Genomic DNA, 20,058 nt, shown 5'->3' with positions numbered 1-20,058 from the left:
ACTCAAGTCATAGCAGCCAGTAATCAAAAACCTTCTAATGAAGAAAATTCCAGGTCCACATGGCTTCATTGGTGAATTCTGCCAAACATTTAAAGAAGAATTAATGCCAAGCTTTCTCAAACTCTTTTCAAAAATTGAAAAGGAACTAACACTTCCAAACCCATTTTTATGAAGCCAGCAATACCTTGATATCAAAACTAAACAAAGACACTATAAGAAAACTATATGCTAATAGTCCTGATGAACATACATACAAAAATCTTCAACAAAATGCCAGCAAACCAATTCAACAGCATATAAGTGGGATTTATCCCTGGGATGCAAGGATGGTTTAATATATGGAAATTAATTAATGTGATACATCACATTAACAGAATAAAGGATAAAATTGCATGACTATCTCAATAGATGCAGAATAATTTGATAAAATTCAACACATTTTCATGATAAAAACCCTCAGCAAACTAGGAATAGGAAGAAAGTACCTCAACATAATAAATGTTACATACGGAAAGCTCACAGCTGTCATCATAGTCAATGGTGAAAACTGAAAGCTTTTTCACTAAGATCAGAAAGAAGGCATAGATACCAAGTCCTTTCTATTCAACAGAGTACTGGAAGCCCTAGCCAGAGTAACTAGGCAAGAAAAAGAAATAAAAGGTACCCAAATTAGAAAGGAATAAGTAAAATTGTCCGTATTTTCAGATGACATTATTTTATATAGAAAAGCCTAAAGACTCCACTAAAAAACTGTTACAAATAATAAATTCAGTAAAGCTATAAGAAACAAAATTAACATATGAAAATCAATTACATTTCTGTAAACTAATAATGAAGCAATCCCATTTACAATAACATGAAAAAAGATTTTTAGGAATGAAATTAACTAGGAAAGTAAAAGACTTGTATACTGAAAACTACAAAACTGATGAACATAGTTCACTAATAATGAACTATCTGAGAAAGTAAGAAAACAATCCCACTTACAATAACATCAAAAAATAAGATTTTTAGGAATACAACTAAAGTAGGAAAGTAAAAGGCTTATATCCTGAAAAACTACAAAACACTGATAAAAGATATCAAAGAAGATGCAAACAAATGGAAAGACATCCTACATTCATGGATTTGAATACTTAATATTGTTAAAATGTCCCCAAATGATCTACAGATCAATGCAATTCCTATCAAAATTCCAATGACATTTTTTATAGAAATAGAAAAAAATACCCAATTCCACAGTTCATATGGAGCCACAAAAGAACCTGAACAGTCAATGCAATCTTGAAAACTAACAAAGGTAGAGGCATCAGAGTTTCTGATTTCAAAATATAACACAAAGTTATACTAATCAAAAGAGTGTGGTAGTGGGATAAAGACAGACATATAGACCAGTTATCCAGAAGTAAACCCACACATATATGGTCAACTGATCTGTAACAATGATGTCAACAATATACAAATGGGGAAAGGATAGTCTCTTCAACAAATGGTGTTGAGAAAGCTGGAAATCCACATGCAAAATAATAAAATTGGACCTTTATTTTATACCATACACAAAAATCAACTCAAAATGGATTAAAGTCTTAAAGGTAAGACCTGGAACTGTAAAACTCCTAGAAGAAAACATAGGGAGAAATCTTCATGACGTTGGCCTTGACAATAATTTTGTGGATATGAAACCAAAAAAACATAGGTAACAAAGCAAAATAGACAAGTGGGACTGCCTCAAACTAAAAAGCTTCTACCAGCAAAGAAACAGTCAACAGAGTGAAAAGATAACCTATAAAATTGGGAAATATTTGCAAACCATATTTCTGATAAAAGGTTAATTTCCAAAATGTGTAAGAAGGCTTATATATAAGAAACTCCAATAACTCAGTAGTAAAAAAACAAAAACAGCCAGGCGCGGTGGCTCACGCCTGTAATCCCAGCACTTTGGGAGGCCGAGGCGGGCGGATCACAAGGTCAGGAGATCGAGACCACGGTGAAACCCCGTCTCTACTAAAAATACAAAAAAAAAATTAGCCGGGCGCGGTTGTGGGTGCCTGTAGTCCCAGCTACTCGGGAGGCTGAGGCAGGAGAATGGCGTGAACCCGGGAGGCGGAGCTTGCAGTGAGCCGAGATCGCGCCACTGCACTCCAGCCTGGGTGACAGAGCGAGACTCTGTCTCAAAAAACAAACAAACAAACAAACAAAACAAAAAACAAAAAACAAAAACAAACAACAACAACAACAACAAAATGAATAATCTGCTTAAATAATTGGGCTAAAGACTTGAATACACATTTTTCCAAAGTGGACATACAAATGGTCAAAGGGTTTATGAAAAGATGCCCAGTGTCACTAGTTATCAGGGAAATGCAAGTATAAACCACCATGAGATATCACCTCACACTGGTTAGGATGACTATTATAAAAATACACACACACACACAAAGACAACACATGTTGATAAAATGTAAAGAAATTTGAATCCTTATACAGTGTTGGAGGGGAATGCAAAATGGTGCTGCCACTATGAAAAAAAGTATGGAGATTTTTCAAAATATTAAAAATAGAACTACCATAGGATTCAGCAAACTCACTTCTTGGTATTTGTCCAAAAGAACTGAAATCAGGATGTCAAAGAGATATTACCATTCCCATGTTCATTGCAGCACTATTTATAATCGTCAAGCTGTAGACATAAAAACTAAGTGTTCATTGACAGATGAATGGATTTTTAACAATGTCATATAGACATGTAATAGAATACTATTTAGTCATACAAGGAAGCCTGCAACATGGAACAACATGTATAAACGTTGAGAACATTATATTAAGTGAAATGAGCCAGTCACGAAAGGACAAATACTGCATAATTTCACTTACATGAAGTGTCTAAAACAGGCAAACTCTTAGAAACAGAGGGTAGAATAGTTATTGTTAGGGGCAGGGGTATGGGGAAAATGGAAAGTTGCTAATCAATAGGCACAATGGGTTTTTTTGTTTGTTTTTTGTTTTTGAGACAGTCTCACCCTGTCACCCAAGTTAGAGTCCAGTGGCATGATCTTAGCTCACTGCAACCTCCACCTTCTGGGTTCAAGTGATTCTCCTGCCTCAGCCTCCCAAGTAGCTGGGACTACAGATGTGTGCCACCACACCCAGCTAATAATTTTTGTATTTTTAGTAGAGACAGGGTTTCACCGTGTTGGTCAGACTGGTCTCAAACTCCAGATCTCAAATGATCCTCCTGCCTCGGCCTCCCAAAGTGCTGGGATTAGAGGCGTGAGCCATCATGCCTAGCCACAATATTTCAATTGTACAGGATATGCAACTTTGTGTCTATAGATAGCATTACTGTATTTTACATTTAAAAGTCTATTAAGAGGGTAGATTTCATGCCAAGTGTTCTCATCACAATAAAAAGAAAAATGGGCCGGGTGCGGTGGCTCAAGCCTGTAATCCCAGCACTTTGGGAGGCCGAGACGGGAGGATCACAAGGTCAGGAGATTGAGACCATCCTGGCTAACACGGTGAAACCCCGTCTCTACTGAAAAAATACAAAAAACTAGCCAGGTGTGGTGGCGGGTGCCTGTAGTCCCAGCTACTGGGGAGGCTGAGGCAGGAGAATGGCGTAAACCCGGGAGGCGGAGCTTGCAGTGAGCTGAGATCCGGCTACTGCACTCCAGCCTGGGGGACAGAGCAAGACTCCGTCTCAAAAAAAAAAAAGAAAAGAAAAATGAAAACAACACCAACGATAAAAAGGCAGTAGGTAAATAAGTACCCCAGCTTCCTCATCTATCAATCAGCTGGGGTAATTCTGTAGTATGGTCTACATAGTATGGTCTACACTGTCTCCCAGTGTTCTGAAACGGGATTAAGCCTTTTTCCCGTAGGGATAATCACAATAATTCACAACTTATTGGTTTCCTTCACTGCCCCATTTCACTTCCCACTCCTCTGGTACTCTTGACTACAGTAAATCATTTTCACTGTAAAGAATGTAGTCTTTTTATTGCCAAAAAATATTTGGGATGCTTTTGGTACTGATTTAATTAATTCATCAATTATATTACTTAATTATGAAGTTGGTGTTTGGAATAATTATCATAAAAATATAACATGGGCTCTGTCAGTCTACATGTTTTAGGATGATTCTATCAGCATGAATGATAATAGAGGTTAAGATAATTAAAAAGTCATCAAATTGTATATTTACATATGTGAATATTATTGTATATAACAATTCAATAAATTTGATTTTTATGTGGATAGGCACAATATTAAATGTGTTGACATATGTGTATGAATTTAATCAGCGATTAACATAAAAATTATGTTTGAGGATGTTTCTCACTGCTATTTTTTATTATTGTACTGTAAGTTCTCAGATACATGTGCAGATCCTGCTGATTTGTTACATAGGTATACATGCGCCATGGTGGTTTGCTGCACCCATCAACTCATCATCTAGGTTTTAAGCCCCACATGCATTAGGTATTTCTCCTACTGCTATCCTTTCCTTTGCTCCCCCCACCAACAGGCCCCATCCTGTGATGTTCCCCTCCCTGTGTCCATGTGTTCTCATTGTTCAACTCCAACTTATGAGTGAGAACATGCAGTGTTTGGTTTTCTGTTCCTGTGTTAGTTTGCTGAGAATGATGGTTTTCAGCTTCATCCATGTCCCTGAAAAATACATGATCTTCTTTTTTATGGCTGCATTAGTATTCCATGGTGTATATATGCCACATTTTCTTTATCCAGTCTATCATCAATGGGCATTTAGGTTGGTTCCAAGTCTTTGCTATTGTAAATAGCACCACAATAAACATACGTGCGCATGTGTCTTTATAGTAGACTGATTTATAATGCTTTGGGTATATACCCAGTAATGGGATTGCTGGGTCAAATGGTAATTCTGGCTCTAGATCCTTCAGGAATCACCACACTGTCTTCCACAATGGTTGAACTAATTTATACTCCACCAACAGTGTAAAAGTGTTCCTGTTTCTCTACATCCTCACCAGCATCTCTTGTTTCCTGACTTTTTAATGATTACCATTCTAACTGGTGTGAGATGGTATCTCATTGTAGTTTTGATTGTATTTCTCTAATGATCAGTGATGATGGGCCTTTTTTCAGATGTCTGTTGGCTGCATAAATGTCCTCTTTTGAGAAGTGTCTGTTTATATCCTTTGCCCACTTTTTAATGGAGTTGTTTGTCATGTAAATTTGTTTAAGTTCCTTGTAGATTCTGGATATTAGACCTTTGTCAGATGGATAGATAGTAAAAATTTTCTCCCATTCTGTAGTTTGCCTGTTCACTCTAATGATAGTTTCTTTTGTTGTGCAGAAGCTCTTTAGTTTAACTAGATACCATTTGTCAATTTTGGCTTTTGTCGCAATTGCTTTTGGTGTTTGAGTCATGGAGTCTTTCCCCATGCCTATGTCTTGAATGGCATTGCCTAGGTTTTCTTCTAGGCTTTTTATGGTTTTGGGTCTTATGTTTAAGTCTTTAATCCATCTTGAGTTAACTTTTGTATAAGGTGTAAGGAAGGGGTCCAGTTTCAGTTTTCTGTATATGGCTAGCCAGTTTTCCCAACACCATTTATTAAATAGGTAATCATTTCCCCATTTCTTGTTTTTGTCAGGTTTGTCAAAGATCAGATGGTTGTAGATGTGCAGTGTTATTTCTGAGGCTTCTGTTCTGTTCCATTGGTCTATATATCTGTTTTGGTACCAGTACTGTGCAGTTTTGGTTACTGTAGCATTGTAGTATAGTTCGAAGTCAGGTAGCGTGATGCCTCCAGCTTTGTTCTTTTTGCCTAGGATTGTCTTGGCTATGCAGACTTTTTTTGTTGTTCCATATGAAATTTAAAGTAGCTTTTTCTAATTCTGTGAAGAAAGTCAATAGTAGCTTGATGAGAATGGCATTGAGTCTACAAATTACTTTGGGCAGTACAGCCATTTTCATGATATTGATTCTTCCTGTTTGTTTGTGTCCTCTCTTATTTTCTTGAGCAGTGGTTTGTAGCTCTCCTTGAAGAAGTCCTTCACATCCCTTGTAAGTTGTATTCCTGGGTATTTTATTCTCTTTGTAACAATTGTGAATGGCAGTTCACTCATGATTTGGCTCTCTGTCTGTTACTGGTGTATATGAATGCTTGCGATTTTTGTACATTGATTTCATATCCTCACTCTTTGCTGAAGTTGCTTACCAACTTAAAAAGTTTTGGGGCTGAGGCAAAGGGGTTTTCTAAATATACAGTCATGTCATCTACAAACAGAAACAATTGACTTCCTCTCTTTCTATTGGAATACGCTTTATTTTTTGCTGTTGCCTGATTGCCTTGGCCAGAACTTCCAATACTATGTTGAATAGGAGTGGTGAGAGAGGGCATCCTTGTGTGGTGCCAGCTGTCAAAAGGAATGCTTCCAGCTTTTGCCCATTCAGTATGATATTGGCTGTGGATTTGTCATAAATAGTTCTTATTATCTTGAGATATGTTCCATCAATGCCTAAAAAGTTTATTGAGTGTTTTTACCACGAAGGGGTGTTGAATTTTATCAAAGGCCTTTTCTGCATCTATTGAGATAATCAGGTGGTTTTTGTCATTGGTTGTTTATGTGACGGATTACATTTATTGATTTGCGTATGTTGGACCAGCCTTGCATCCCATGGATGAAGCTGACTTGATTGTGGTGTATAAGCTTTTTGATGTGCTGCTGGATTCAGTTTGCCAGTATTTTATGGAGGATTTTTGCACTGATGTTCATCAGGGACATTGGCCTGAATTTTTTTTGTTGTTGTTGTATCTCTGCCAGGTTTTGGTATCAGGATGATGGTGGCCTCATAAAATAAGTTAGGGAGGAGTCCCTGTTTTTCTATTGTTTGGAATAGTTTCAGAAGGAATGGTACCAGCTCCTCTTTGTACCACTGGTAGAATTTGACTGTGAATCTGTCTGGTCCTGGGCTTTTTTTGGTTGGTAGGCTATTAATTACTACCTCAATTTCAGAACTTATTGGTCAGTTGAGGCACTGGAGTTCTTTCTGGTTTAGCCTTGGGAGGGTGTATGTATCCAGGAATTTATCCATTTATTCTAGATTTTCTAGTTTATTTGTGTAGAGGTGTTTGTAGTATTCTCTGATGGTAGTTTTTATTTCTGTGGGATAGGTGGTGATCTCCCCGTTACCATTTTTTATTGTGTCTCTTTGATTATTTTCTCTTTTCTTCTTTATTAGCCTGGCTAGTGGTCTATCTATTTTGTTAATCTTTTCAAAAACCAAGCTCCTGGATTAATTGATTTTTTGAATGTTGTGTGTGTGTGTGTGTGTGTGTGTCTATCTCCTTCAGTTCTGCTCTGATCTCAGATATTTCTTATCTTCTGCTAGCTTTTGAGTTTATTTGCTCTTGCTTCTCTAGTTTTTTTAATTGTGAAGTTAGGGTGTCGATTTTGGATCGTTTCTGCTTCCTTCTTTGGGCATTTAGTGCTATAAATTTTCCTCTAAATACTGCTTTAGCTATTTCCCAGAGATTCTGGTACGTTGTGTCTTTGTTCTCACTGGTTTCAAATAACTTATTTATTTCTACCTTAATTTTGTTATTTACCCAGTAGTCATTCAGGAGCAGTTGTTCAGTTTCCATGTAGTTGCATGGTTTTGAGTGAGTTTCTTAATCCTGAGTTCTAATTTGATGGCACTGTGGTCTGAGAGACTGTTTGTTATGATTTCCATTCTTTTGCATTTGCTGAGGAGTGTTTTACTTCCAATTATGTGGTTGATTTTAGAATAAGTGATGTGGTGCTGAGAAGAATGTATATTCTGTTGATTTGGGGTGGAGAGTTCTATAGATGTCTATTAGGTCCACTTGGTCCAGAGCCAAGTTCAAGTCCTGAATATCGATGTTAATTTTCTGTCTCATTGATCTGTCTAATATTGACAGTGGCGTGTTAAAGTCTCCCACTATTATTGTGTGGGAGTCTAAGTCTCTTTGTAGGTTTCTAAGAACTTGCTTTGTGAAGCTGGGTGCTCCTGTATTGGGTGCATATATATTTAGGATACTTAGCTCTTCTTATGTAACACACTTCTTTGTCTTTTTTGATATTTGTTGGTTTAATGTCTGTTTTATTAGAGACTAGGATTGGAACCCCTGCTTTTTTTTTTCACTTTCCATTTGCTTGGTAAATCTCCCTCCATTCCTTTATTTTGAGCCTATGTACGTCTTTGCACATGAGAGAGGTCTCCTGAATACCATTGATGGATCTTGACTCTTTATCCACAGTCTGTGTCTTTCAATCGGTACATTTAGCCCATTTACATTTAAGGTGAATATTTTTATTTGTGAGTTTGATCCTGTCATCATGATACTAGTTGGTTATTTTGCACATTAGTTATGCAGTTTCTTTTTCTTTTTTTATGGGAAAAGTTTTAAATTTTTAATGAAAAAGACTTAGAACAATGTATTATTTACATGTAAATAAGAAAAGAGAGCAGAATCCCCACATCCTCTTCAGAGGGAGACAGGAGGCTGTTTATGAGAAGAGAGTCCATATAAACCCCATTAAATAGAAGCTGGACCTAAATACTTCCAAACAGGAGTACAGAACAGGTGAACAGTCTCCACTCATCCCATTGATCTGCTTCAGATCAGATCAGCAACATTCATAGGCATCTCATCAATCTGAGTGGAATAGTACTGCTCAGTATCTCTGAGGATGCGGATGTCATTGTTCTTTACAAAGTTAATGGCGACACCCTTCCGGCCGTATCGACCTGATCTCCCAATTTTGTGTATGTACAATTCTCTGTTATTGGGGAGATCATAGTTGATGATGAGGGACACCTGAGGGACATCCAACCCCCTGGCCCAGACGTCTGTAGAAATAAGCACTCGGCTGGCGCCCGACCGGAACTCCTTCATGATGGACTCCCGCTCTTTCTGGGGCATGTCTCCGTGCATTGAGGACACAGTGAAGTTGGCTTCTCTCATTTTTTCTGTCAGCCAGTCCACCTTTCTTTTGGTGTTGCAGAAGATGACCGCCTGAGTGATGGTCAGTGTGTCGTAGAGGTCACACAGAGTGTCAAATTTCCACTCTTCCCTCTCCACTGCCACAAAAAATTGCTTGATGCCTTCCAGAGTCAATTCATCACGTTTCGCCAAGATGTGGATCGGGTCGGTCATGAACTTGTTGGTCATCTCCAGGATCTCGTGTGGCAGCGTGGCACTGATGAGAACCACCTGTGTGGCTGGAGGCAGGTACCTGTATACGTCATAGATCTGCTCTTTGAAACCTTTATTCAACATTTCATCAGCTTCATCCAAAACCAACATTTTGATGGCACATGTCCTTAAGCTTCCGTGACGAATCATATCAAAAACACCCTGGAGTGCCTGCAACAACATGCAGTCCATAATCCAGCTTCCTGATGTCCTCCCCAACATTGGTGCCTCCAATGCAGGCATGGCACTGGACGTTCATGTAGTCGCCGAGAGCGAGCAGCCCCTTCTGGATCTGCACAGCTAACTCTCTTGTGGGAGCCAAAATCAAAGCTTGAGTTTCACGAACCTGAATATCCAAACACTGGAGGACTGAGATACTGAAGATGGCTGTTTTGCCTGTGCCGGACTGAGACTGCGCGATGACATCTCTCCCTTTGATGATCTGCTTGGTTGCTCGTTGCTGGATTGCTGATGGTTTTTCAAAACCGTAAGTGTAGATGCCCCGCAGTAGGTCCTCCCGCAGGCCCATGGTGTCGAACGTGGGGGTCACATCCACCTCCTGGCTGGTCTCGAATTCCACTTTGGTCATGTCTTCTCTTTGAGCAGACGCTTTCGCGCCGAGCCCGAGGTCGCCATCGTGGCCGTGGTCGCCATGATTTAGAGTCCGCCGATGCAGTTTCTTCATAGTGTCATTGGTCTTTATATTTTGGTATGTTTTTGCAGTGGTTGGTATCAGTTTTTCCTTTTTATATTTAGTGCTTCCTTCAGGAGCTCTTGTAAGGCAGGCCTGGTGGTGACAAAATCCCCCAGCATCTGCTTGTCTGAAAAGGATTTTATTTCTCCTTAGCTCATGAAGCTTAGTTTGGCTGGATACGAAGTTCTGGGTTGAAAATTCTTTTCTTTCAGAATGTTGAATATTGGCCCCCACTCTCTTCTGGCTTGTAAGGTTTCTGCAGAGAGATCCACTGGTAGTCTGATGGGCTTCACTTTGTAGGTAATCTGACCTTTCTCTTTGGCTGTCTTTAACATTTTTTCCTTCATTTCTACCTTGGTGAATCTGATGATTATGTGTCTTGGGATTGCTCTTCTCCAGGAGTATCTTAGTGGTGTTCTCTATATTTCCTGAATTTGGATTTTGGCCTGTCTTGCTAGGTTGGGGAAGGTCTCCTGGATAATATCCTGAAGTGTGTTTTCCAACTTGGTTCCATTCTCTCCATCACTTTCAGGTACACCAATAAATTGTAGGTTTGGTCTTTTCACATAGTCCCATATTTCTTGGAGGCTTTGTTCATTCCTTTTCATTCTTTTTTCTCTAATCTTGTCTTCACACTTTATTTCATTAAGTTGATCTTCAATCTCTGATATCCTTTCTTCTGCTTGATCGATTCGGCTATTGATACTTTTGTGTACTTCACGAAGTTTTCATGCTGTGTTTTTCAGCTCCATCAGGTCATTTATGTTCTTCTCTAAACGGCTTATTCTAGTTAGCACTTCCTGTAACCTTTCATCATCGGTCTTAGCTTCCTTAGAACCTTGCTCCTGTAGCTTGGAGGAGTCTGTTATTACCCACCTTCTGAAGCCTACTTATGCCAATTTGTCAAAGTCATTCTCCATCCAGTTTTGTTCCCTTGCTGGTAAGGAGCTGTGATCCTTTGAAGGAGAAGAGGCCTTCTGGTTTTTGAAATTTTTAACATTTTTGTGCTGGTTTTTCCTCATCTTCGTGGATTTATCTACCTTTGATCTTTGATGCTGATGACCTTTGGGTGGGGTTTTTGTGTGGGTGTTCTTTTTGTTTATGTTAATGCTATTGCTTTCTGTTTGTTATTTTTCCATCTAACAGTCAGGCCACTCTTCTGCAGGTCTGCTGGAGTTTGCTGAAGATCCAGTCCAGACCCTCTTTGCCTGGGTATCACCAGTGGAGGCTGCAGAACAGCAAAGATTGCTGCCTGTTCCTTCCTCTGGAAGCTTTATCCCAGAGGGGCACCCTACAGATGACAGCCGGGGCTCTCCTGTATGAGGTGTCTGTCAACCCCTGCTGTTAGGTGTCTCTTAGTTAGGAGGCATGGGAGTCAGGGACCCATCTGGGGAGGCAGTCTGTCCCTTAGCAGAGCTTGAAGGCTGTGCTGGGAGATCTGCTGCTGTCTTCAGAGCTGGCAGGCAGGAACATTTAAGTCTGCTGAAGCTGCGCCCACAGCCACCCCTTTCCCCAGGTGCTCTGTCCCAGGAAGAAGGGAGTTTTATCTATAATCCCCTGACTGGGGCTGCTGCCTTTCTTTTAGAGATGCCCTGCCCAGAGAGGAGGAATCTAGAGAGGTAGCCTGGCTATAGCAGCTTTGCCATGCTGTGGTAGGCTCCACCCAGTCCAAACTTTCTGGCAGCTTTCTTTACACTGTGAGGGGAAAACCAGCTACTCAAGCCTCAGTAATGGTGGACATCCCTCCCCCAACCAAGCTTGAGCATCCCCAGCTGACTTCAGATTGCCGTGCTGGCAGCGAGAATTTCAAGCTGGTGGATCTTAGCTTGCTGGGCTCCATGGTGGTGGTACCTATTGAGCAAGACCACTTGGCTCCCTGGCTTCAGCCCTCTTTCCCTGGGAGTGAATGGTTCTCTCACTGGGCTCCCAAGCACCACTGAGGTACCAAAACAAAACAAAACAAAACAAAACAAAAACTGCTGCAGCTAGCTCAGTGTCTGTCCAAATGGCCATCCAGTTTTGTGCTTGAAACCCAGGGCCCTGGTGGCAAAGGCACTGAAGGGAATCTCCTGGCCTGTGGGTTGGGAAGACCATGGGAAAAGCGAAGTATCTCGGCCAGAGTGCACAGTTCCTCACAGCTTCCCTTAGGTAGGGGAGGGAGTTCCCTGACCCTTTGTGTTTCCCAGGTGAGGCAATGCCCCACCCTGCTTTGGCTTGCCCTCTGTGGGCTGCACACACTGTCTACTCAGTTCCAGTGAGATGAACCGGGTACCTCAGTTGTAAATGCAGAAACCACCCACCCTCTGCGTTGGTCTGGATGAGAGCTGCAGACAGGAGTCGCTCCTATTCAGCCATCTTGCCCCCTCCTCATTGTTATTTTCAATAATAAAAAAACAGAAATTGGCTGGGTAGTGGCTCCTGCCTGTAATCCCAACACTCTGGGAGGCTGAGGTTGGTGGATTGCTTGAGGTCAGGAGTTTGAGACCAGCCTGGAGCACATAATGAAACCCCATCTCTACTGAAAATACAAAACTTTGGTGGGGGCAGTGGTGTACCTACAGTCCCAGCTACTTGGGAGGCTGAGGTGTGAGAATCACTTGAACCTGGGAGGTCAAGACTTCAGTGAGCTGAGATCACGTCACTGTACTCCATCCTGGGCAACAGAATGAGACCCTGTCTCAAAAACAACAACAACAAAAAATTCAGCCATTACCTAAATTCCAAGAAATAAAAGACTGATGTGCAAAAACAGGGTGGGGGGGGGGCTTGGTGTGATGGATGCATCAGCATTTACAACAGGGTTTCCTGCTCTAGCCTAACCTGCCCTGTAGACTCCTGCAAGGTCTCCCCAAGCATTTCTGGTCTTCCCCAAAGTTCTCCCACAGGAACTCATAAGTCAGACTATTAGATATAATCACATGTGGTGTTTGCCTTATTCTTTCTCTTTCTCCCCCTCTCCCTCCTCAGCATCCTCTACTCAGAACACCTTCTGAAGGAGCCTCAGTCCTGCCATGACTGGCAGAACCTGTCATGAGCATCACCAGCATCCATGCCAACATCTCCCCTGCAAGGCTTTCAAATCTGCTGACCTTCAGAACGTTAGAGCAGTGCCGAAGCCCAGGACATGGCTGTCATCCCTTATTCCTCTGAGCTCAAATCGCCCGCAATGTCCTGATAGGAACCAAGTACCAGGCCATCCCACCATTTCAGTCTCTGTCCCAAGGACTTCTCATTAAATTCCATCATCATCCTTCAGCTAACAACCAAAAGCCTTCCTGAAACACAGTCTCATGCAAATAGGTACTGAGAAAATTTCCCAGCCCCCAATTCTGCAAACACTCACCTGTGCAGTTTAGAATCAGCTAGGTTATGTGACTGTGCATTTATATTAGCAGATAAATAACACAGCAGCTATACTACAAGTAGGTGTCTTTTTGGCCTGTTTACTTTGTTTAATTTTTACATATTAGGCTCATCTCTGAATGCCCAGAGGATGTAACTGATATACTCTCCCGGGGAAAGAGTCAAGAGTCATTTCCCAGCTGAGGTTGATGCTCTTCCATTTTCTCTTAACCCTGTGAAAATGGTGCTGGGCCATAAGAGGACATGTGGGATTCAACTCCCACTGGGTATGGCTAAGTATCAGAACAAAGTATGATGTCCACAGAGGACCTTGAGCTCACAGGCTCCATTCCAGAGAGTAATACAGCAATAGTAAACCATTGGAAGCGAAGACTCCCTGTGGAATAGCTGTAGTCATCCCCCATGCTGGCCCAGCCACTGAGAAGAGACAGTCTTGTTAGGTTGACTTGACTATGGGTCACCTGAATTTAATTTGGCTTACTGAATTATGGATGAAGGAGACAATTATTCCCAAGAGTTGGCCAATCTTTGTCATCAGGGGTTTTCTTATGTTGGTGAGAGTGTTCTAGTATCTTAACAGGCAGCTTGAGTTTGATGCATGAGTCATAATGAATCAGATGTACCAGAATTGTTGTTTTGATTCAGCTCAGCAGTTATGTCTTTGAATCTGAGTCTCAGATGGGCACCTGAATAGACTCATCACAAAGCTTCATTGCAAATTATACAGTGCAGGGAAGCTCAACAAATTATTCTGATTGTTTCCAGAAAGAAAAAGGAAGGCAGGATTATACAGCATTTAGTGTCACCAATTAACAAGGTCATGGGGCTGAACCACTCATTCCAAAAACTTAATATCTACAAACTCAAGCGCAAGGAGCCTCTTTTAATTATTTGGAAATTGTGGGCCGCAGGGAAAGCGAGTGCTCTCAGCCTTGTGATCTGAGCAAGGTTCAGGAGCTGGAGTGGGTTTGGCTGAGTCACCGCTGGCTGCATGACCCCACACACATCACCTGACCTCCACATGCTTCAGCTGGCCCGGCTGTAGAGATGAGAAAGTGCAGCCGGAAGGCCCCAAAGGGCAAAAACAGCCTTCTGCACACAGCTGCCCTGGGGCAGCTTCCAGCGGCACAGTTTAGCTTCATCAGAGGCAGGGGGACCCTAGTTTGGGCCACCAAAGCAGCCTTACCTAAAAGTCACCTTTGGGAAAGGGCCTGTTTCATGCTGCAAGTGTAGGAGTATAAATTAGCAAAACGTTTTTGAAGCCTTGAAAATACTCATATGTTTTGGTTGCATGATTTCATTTGAATGAATTTATTCTTAGACGGGAATCAGAGGCGTACACAAATATGTATGTTCAATCATGCTCATCATAGTGTTATCTTTAATAACGAAAACCTGAAAATTATCTAAATGTTCAACTGTAAAGCATTGTTCAACAAACTATGGTACATTTTTATGTTGGAATGTTGTATGGCCATTAAAAACTCACTAGAACAGAATAATCAATGACCTGGGAAAATGTCTACCGTAGGATAGTATATAGAGAAGGACCATAAAACACCATTGTTAGAGTAATCCAATTTGTTTTACACTGTATGTACTCCCACGTGATAGACAAAAGTCTGGAACGTGAGACAAGAAATTATTAATGATGTTTAATCTATGCGTTTGGGGATTATGAGCTCTTTTTAAAATTTATGGTGCTTGCCTGTATGTTCCAATGTTTTCTATCACAATGGTCATGTGTTCTTTTTGCCATAAAAATCAATTTTGAAATTTCCCGAGTTTCTGTTAACTTGGTTGCATATGGGGCCAAACTACGCACCTACCTGTGGAGCAAATGAATACAGTGACACGTCTGTGAGCCCAGGCTTGAGCAATTCCAATCCCAGAGGCTCTCCGGCCTGGGAACAGAGTGGGATTTTTTGTCTGAGGAGGCTGAGTCTGGAAGAAGGATGACTCTGTGGGTGGTTTCCTAGATCCTCAATGCACGTGGCTTCCAGCCTTGACTCTTCCCTAAAATTCTGGGTTGCTGGCCAAGGCCGAAGAATGAAATTGCCTCAGCAGCCAACTCCCCTAGGTAAGCCCAACGTTTACTCTGTATCTGCATAATATCTATTAAGCAACACCTGATCCTGTTCACCAGGATGTATGTTCCCAGGGAAACTTTCCTTTCAAAGTTAAGCAAACATTCTTGGTAAGGAGCCCTAACACCTGGGAATCATGCATTTAACTTTCCAGGCCTCAATCCTACATGAGTGTCCTGTGTTACAATAGCATGGCTGGATGGATGGTGATCTAACCATTTCAGCCAGTGGCTCATCCTGCATGGGAAGAAAAGTTTTAAAATGGCACAGATCCCTTTGAGAAGAGAGCCATCTCCTCCATAATATATGGGGAAGGAAAATGGTGCTTTATGAGACAATCAGAGCAAATTGGTACATCATCATGGAGCTTTCAAGGTGATATTTTCTAAAACAACACAGCCATTTTTGATTCCTCTTACCAAAGCCAAGGGGCAGTAGATAATCTCAACATTCCTGATCTCTGCTTCAGGTGTAGGCTGTCATTGGCTTGCTTAGGTCAATAGTGGACACTAGCCTTCCCTGAGCTGACTTATTGGAGATGGCCCAAGGGCCTGGCAGGCAGTCTGAAGTACAATCTAATACTGTAACAGATAAATCCCAGTGTGAAAGAGAGTCATATTATCTCCATTTCACACAGAAGAAACCAAAGTATGAATCCTCATCAAAATAAATTTTATTGAGCACCTACTTTGTGTTTGGTAATGTTTCAGGCACTGGGAAAACAGCAGTGAACAAAATAGATCAAGTCTTTGCCCTCAAGAAGTTTACATTCTTTTGAGAGTAATCAATAAGCAGAGTTTTAATATACAGGGTGATAATCGATATGAAGAAAAGTAAGGCTGAGTAAGAGGATAGAGACTAAAGGAAGTGCAGTTCTATATAGAGTAACTAGGGAAGTTTTTTCTGATAAACTGATGTTTGAGCAGAGACAAAAAGGCAGGGAAGAGTGAGCCACTTGCATCCTTGCAGGACAAATGTTTGAAACAGAGAAAAGAAGTGCTGGGCACGATGGCTCACGCCTGTAATCCCAGCACTTTGGGAGGCCAAAGCAGGCGGATCATCTGAGGTCAGGAGTTGGAGATCAGCCTGGTCAACATGGAGAAACCCTGTTTCTACTAAAAATACAAAAACAAGCTGAGTGTAGTGGCATGCGCCTGTAATCCCAGCTACTTGGGAAGCTGAGGCAGGCGAAGTGCTGGAACCCCAGAGGCGGAGGTTACAGTGAGCCAAGATTGCGCCACTGCACTCCAGCCTACGAAACACAGTGAGACTCTGTCTCCAAAAAAAAAAAGAAAAGAAAAGAAAAGAAAACATGAAATAGAGAAAAGAGCAAATGCAAGGCCTTGAGCTGAGAGCATGCCATGATATATTAGGAACAAAGATGACAGTGTGGCTTCACATAAGACTCTCATCTTTGAAGGGTTCTCAGCAGAGGAGGGACATGATCTGCCTTATGTGTGCTGGGAGCGGGCATGGTTACAGATGAGAGGAGGGTAACCAACTAGGATGTAACTGCCACAATCAAGGCAATCGTGGTTGGGACTAGGCTTGACATAATGAAGGTGTAGGAAGTGGGGCAATTTCAAAGGAAGACTTGGGTGCCATTTTAAAGAACAAGGTCACTAACAAAAAGCACAAAAGTGTAAAAGAGTGGCATTAAATAGATCATGAAAAGGATGCTTATTTACATCGTGAGGGTTAGAACAAGAAGGTAGAATGTCTTGTCTCATCTCATCTGGAACGTACATGTCGGGTGACTCAAAATTTTTATAGGCCTGCACGTGACTGCAATGACTATGAAATTGTCATGAGTACTGATCTAGGGGTCACAAATAGATTTTAGTGAATAAGAAAATTTGTAAATATGGAATTTGTGAGTAACGAGGACTGAACTGTCTGAAGGTTGAGAGGCCTATTATTCATGTAAGTGGAGATATGAAAAATGAGGAGAAAGCTGGAGGTAGAGGCACTGATCTGGGAGTCATTGCCATGTATCTAAATCTCTATATCCTGCATGAAACTGGATGAAATGATCTTAGGAGTGTAGAAAAATACTAGAAGAGTTCCAGAGACTGCATCCAGGGGCACTACAGTGAGAAGGTGCCTGCAAAGGAGACTGTGAAAGAGCAAATAGTGGAGTGAGAAAAAAACCAGGAAAGGAAAGAGTCGTGTTTTAAGAATGATGGAGGGAGTCAGGAATGGGTCAATGCTGCTGAAACATCGAGTCTCATGAGACGTAAGAATGAACCTTTAGATTAGGCAAGATGAAGGGCACAGGTGATTTGGATGAACAGTTTCATTTGAACACTGGAGGTAAAAGTCTGAGTGGATCAAAGAGCAAATGCACAATTCTTTCCAGGAATTTCTTTTATTGTTTCTAAAATTCAATTTATCAGGCCAGGTGCAGTGGCTCACACCTGTAACCCCAGCACTTTGGGAAGTTGAAGTAGGGGATCACAAGAGGTCAGGAGTTCAAGAGCAGCCTGGCCAACATGGTGAAACCCCATCTCTACTAATAATACAAAAATTAGCTGGGTGTGGTGGCAGGTGCCTATAATCCCAGCAACTCAGGAGGCTGAGGCAGGAGAATAGCCTAAACCTGGGAAGTGGAGGTTGCAGAGAGCCGAGATCATGCCACTACACTCTAGTCTGGGCGACAGAGCCAGACTGTGTCTCAAAAAAAATATATATATATATATATTTATGTATTTTTAATTTTTAATTATGTTAAAAAAATTGTGTAGTACATAGTAGGTGTATATATTTATGGGGTACATGAGATGTCTTGATACAGATATGCAATGTGAAATAAGCACATCATGAAGAATGAGGTGTCCATCTCCTCAAGCATTTATCCTTTGAGTTACAAACAATCCAATTACATTCTCTGTTATTTTAAAATATATAATTAAGTTACCATTGACTATAGTCACCCTATTGTGCTATCAAATAGTAGGTCTTATTCATTTTCTTTTCTATTTTTTTTTTCATACCCATTAACCATCCCCACCTTCCTCCAATCCCCAACTACCCTTCCCAGCCTTTGGTAACCATCTTTCTACTCTCTATTTTCCAGGAGTTTTGATGGGAGAAAGGGAATAAGGTCACAACTTTTGGAGGATGTAGGATCGCAGATTCTTTTTAAAAGGAGTACAACATATGTATGCTGGGGGAATGAACCAATAGACAGGAGAACTGATGATGTGGACAGGTGAAGTCAGCACTGCAGGTGGAACCCCTTCTGTGATTGCAGTAACTTACTTAACTTCACATCCACTGTATGTGGTGAGTACTGTTCCTATCTTCATCTATGGATGAGAAAAATGAAGCAAAGAAAGGTCAGAAACTGGCTCATGGGCACATGGTCATTAAGCGACAGAACCAGGATGCAAATCTGGACCTTCTGTTTCCAGATCCTGTGCTTTCACTGCTGTGCCGCACGTCTGCAACTTTAGATTCCAATCAATTCACGTTTATTGATTACTTCGTATCTAGCAGTCCCTGGCCAAGGTTGAATGGCGAGAGGAAGAAAGAGTGAAATTCCCAGCCTCCGGCCTTATTTATTTATTTTTTTTATCACACTCTTGGAAACATCACACTTTTCCCTCAAAGGCAAGCTACAGAGAAATGCTGCTGCTGCAGTTTGAGTGACACCCATGAAGTCAGGGTTATTGCCAATACCTGATGCTTCCAGAACGTGTCTCACCTGCAGAAACACTAAGAGGTCAATTTTGAAGCACATGGGAAATAAAACTCATTCTTCAGGGTCATTCCCAAATCAAGAATTTAATTAATCTTCTCATAAACTTCTCCCACTCTTATTTTGATCCCACAGGAGAGATTTCTGAGAAAATAGCTCAGCTTTTCCCAACCAAAATGTATGCAGCTTGGCATTCCCTTGGACCCTGTCTACAGTGGTTAAATAAATCACTTGTTGCTAAACAGAGCAATTTATTCCCCTGACATCTGCATGGCCCTCTTGGTTTATTTTAAAATATATCAACTAACTTGCCACAGCTGCCATTGCTTTTAATGTGTCTGACACACCCAATTTCAATAGCTCAATGAAAATGTCATGCAATAAAATAGAGAGATGCAGACAGAGAAGGTGATGAGAGTCGATGTGTAGACACACCCTTGGAAATCAAGCAACAAAAACACTTGTTCAGGTGAGATACAGGAAAGGGCCTTCCTGCTAGTAGTTTGGGAAATTAATTATATTACATGGAAATATCTTTTTATATATTCATTTTTAAAATGTTAATTCTCCATACTTGTTATTTTTACTAATAGAATCTACTCACTCTTCCAGCTATTTCACATCAAGTAGAAACTGCCTGGCTAGTGTCTTTAATTTTTCATCTCCATGGAGATATTTACTCAGGATGTAGTCATGTTATTTGATAAGGTAAACAATTCTAGAATGTTAGATGTGTGGCATCCATTCATTCATTCCGCAAACAGATGATACCATGCTACCATACACTAGGCACTGTGCCTGGCGTCAGGTCACAAGATCACCCTCCTGCCCTCAGTGGGTCTGCAGTCTTAGGAGGATGATTTCTCTCTGGAGGCAAAGGAGGAAGGAGGTAGTCATGCGGGAGCTCTGCTACTCATTATGTGGTAACTAAGACAACTGATTTGGACTCAGATCCCTCATCTATAAAAATGGAAAGATATTAAATATTGCCTGCCTTTAGGACTGCTG

The 20,058-nt window shown here is 41.1% G+C and overlaps 1 long non-coding RNA gene and 1 pseudogene across 1 annotated transcript in view; both read right to left on the bottom strand.

Annotated features, from left to right (window-relative positions):
- LOC105492150 (uncharacterized) overlaps positions 1-19,782 on the bottom strand; it is a 114,841-nt gene extending 95,059 nt beyond the window's left edge. The window contains exon 1 of the long non-coding RNA XR_011609279.1: positions 19,655-19,782. This is a non-coding gene — a long non-coding RNA (uncharacterized lncRNA). The remainder of the gene's footprint in view (positions 1-19,654) is intronic.
- Positions 8,476-9,929, bottom strand: LOC105492146 (eukaryotic initiation factor 4A-III pseudogene; annotated as a pseudogene).
- Positions 19,783-20,058: the final 276 nt, after the last annotated feature.

The sequence above is a fragment of the Macaca nemestrina genome, chromosome 10 (assembly GCF_043159975.1).
Source record: "Macaca nemestrina isolate mMacNem1 chromosome 10, mMacNem.hap1, whole genome shotgun sequence".
NCBI lineage: Eukaryota > Metazoa > Chordata > Mammalia > Primates > Cercopithecidae > Macaca > Macaca nemestrina.
The sequence above is the reverse complement of the archived record's forward strand: the minus strand, read 5'-3'. Positions and strand labels throughout refer to the sequence as shown.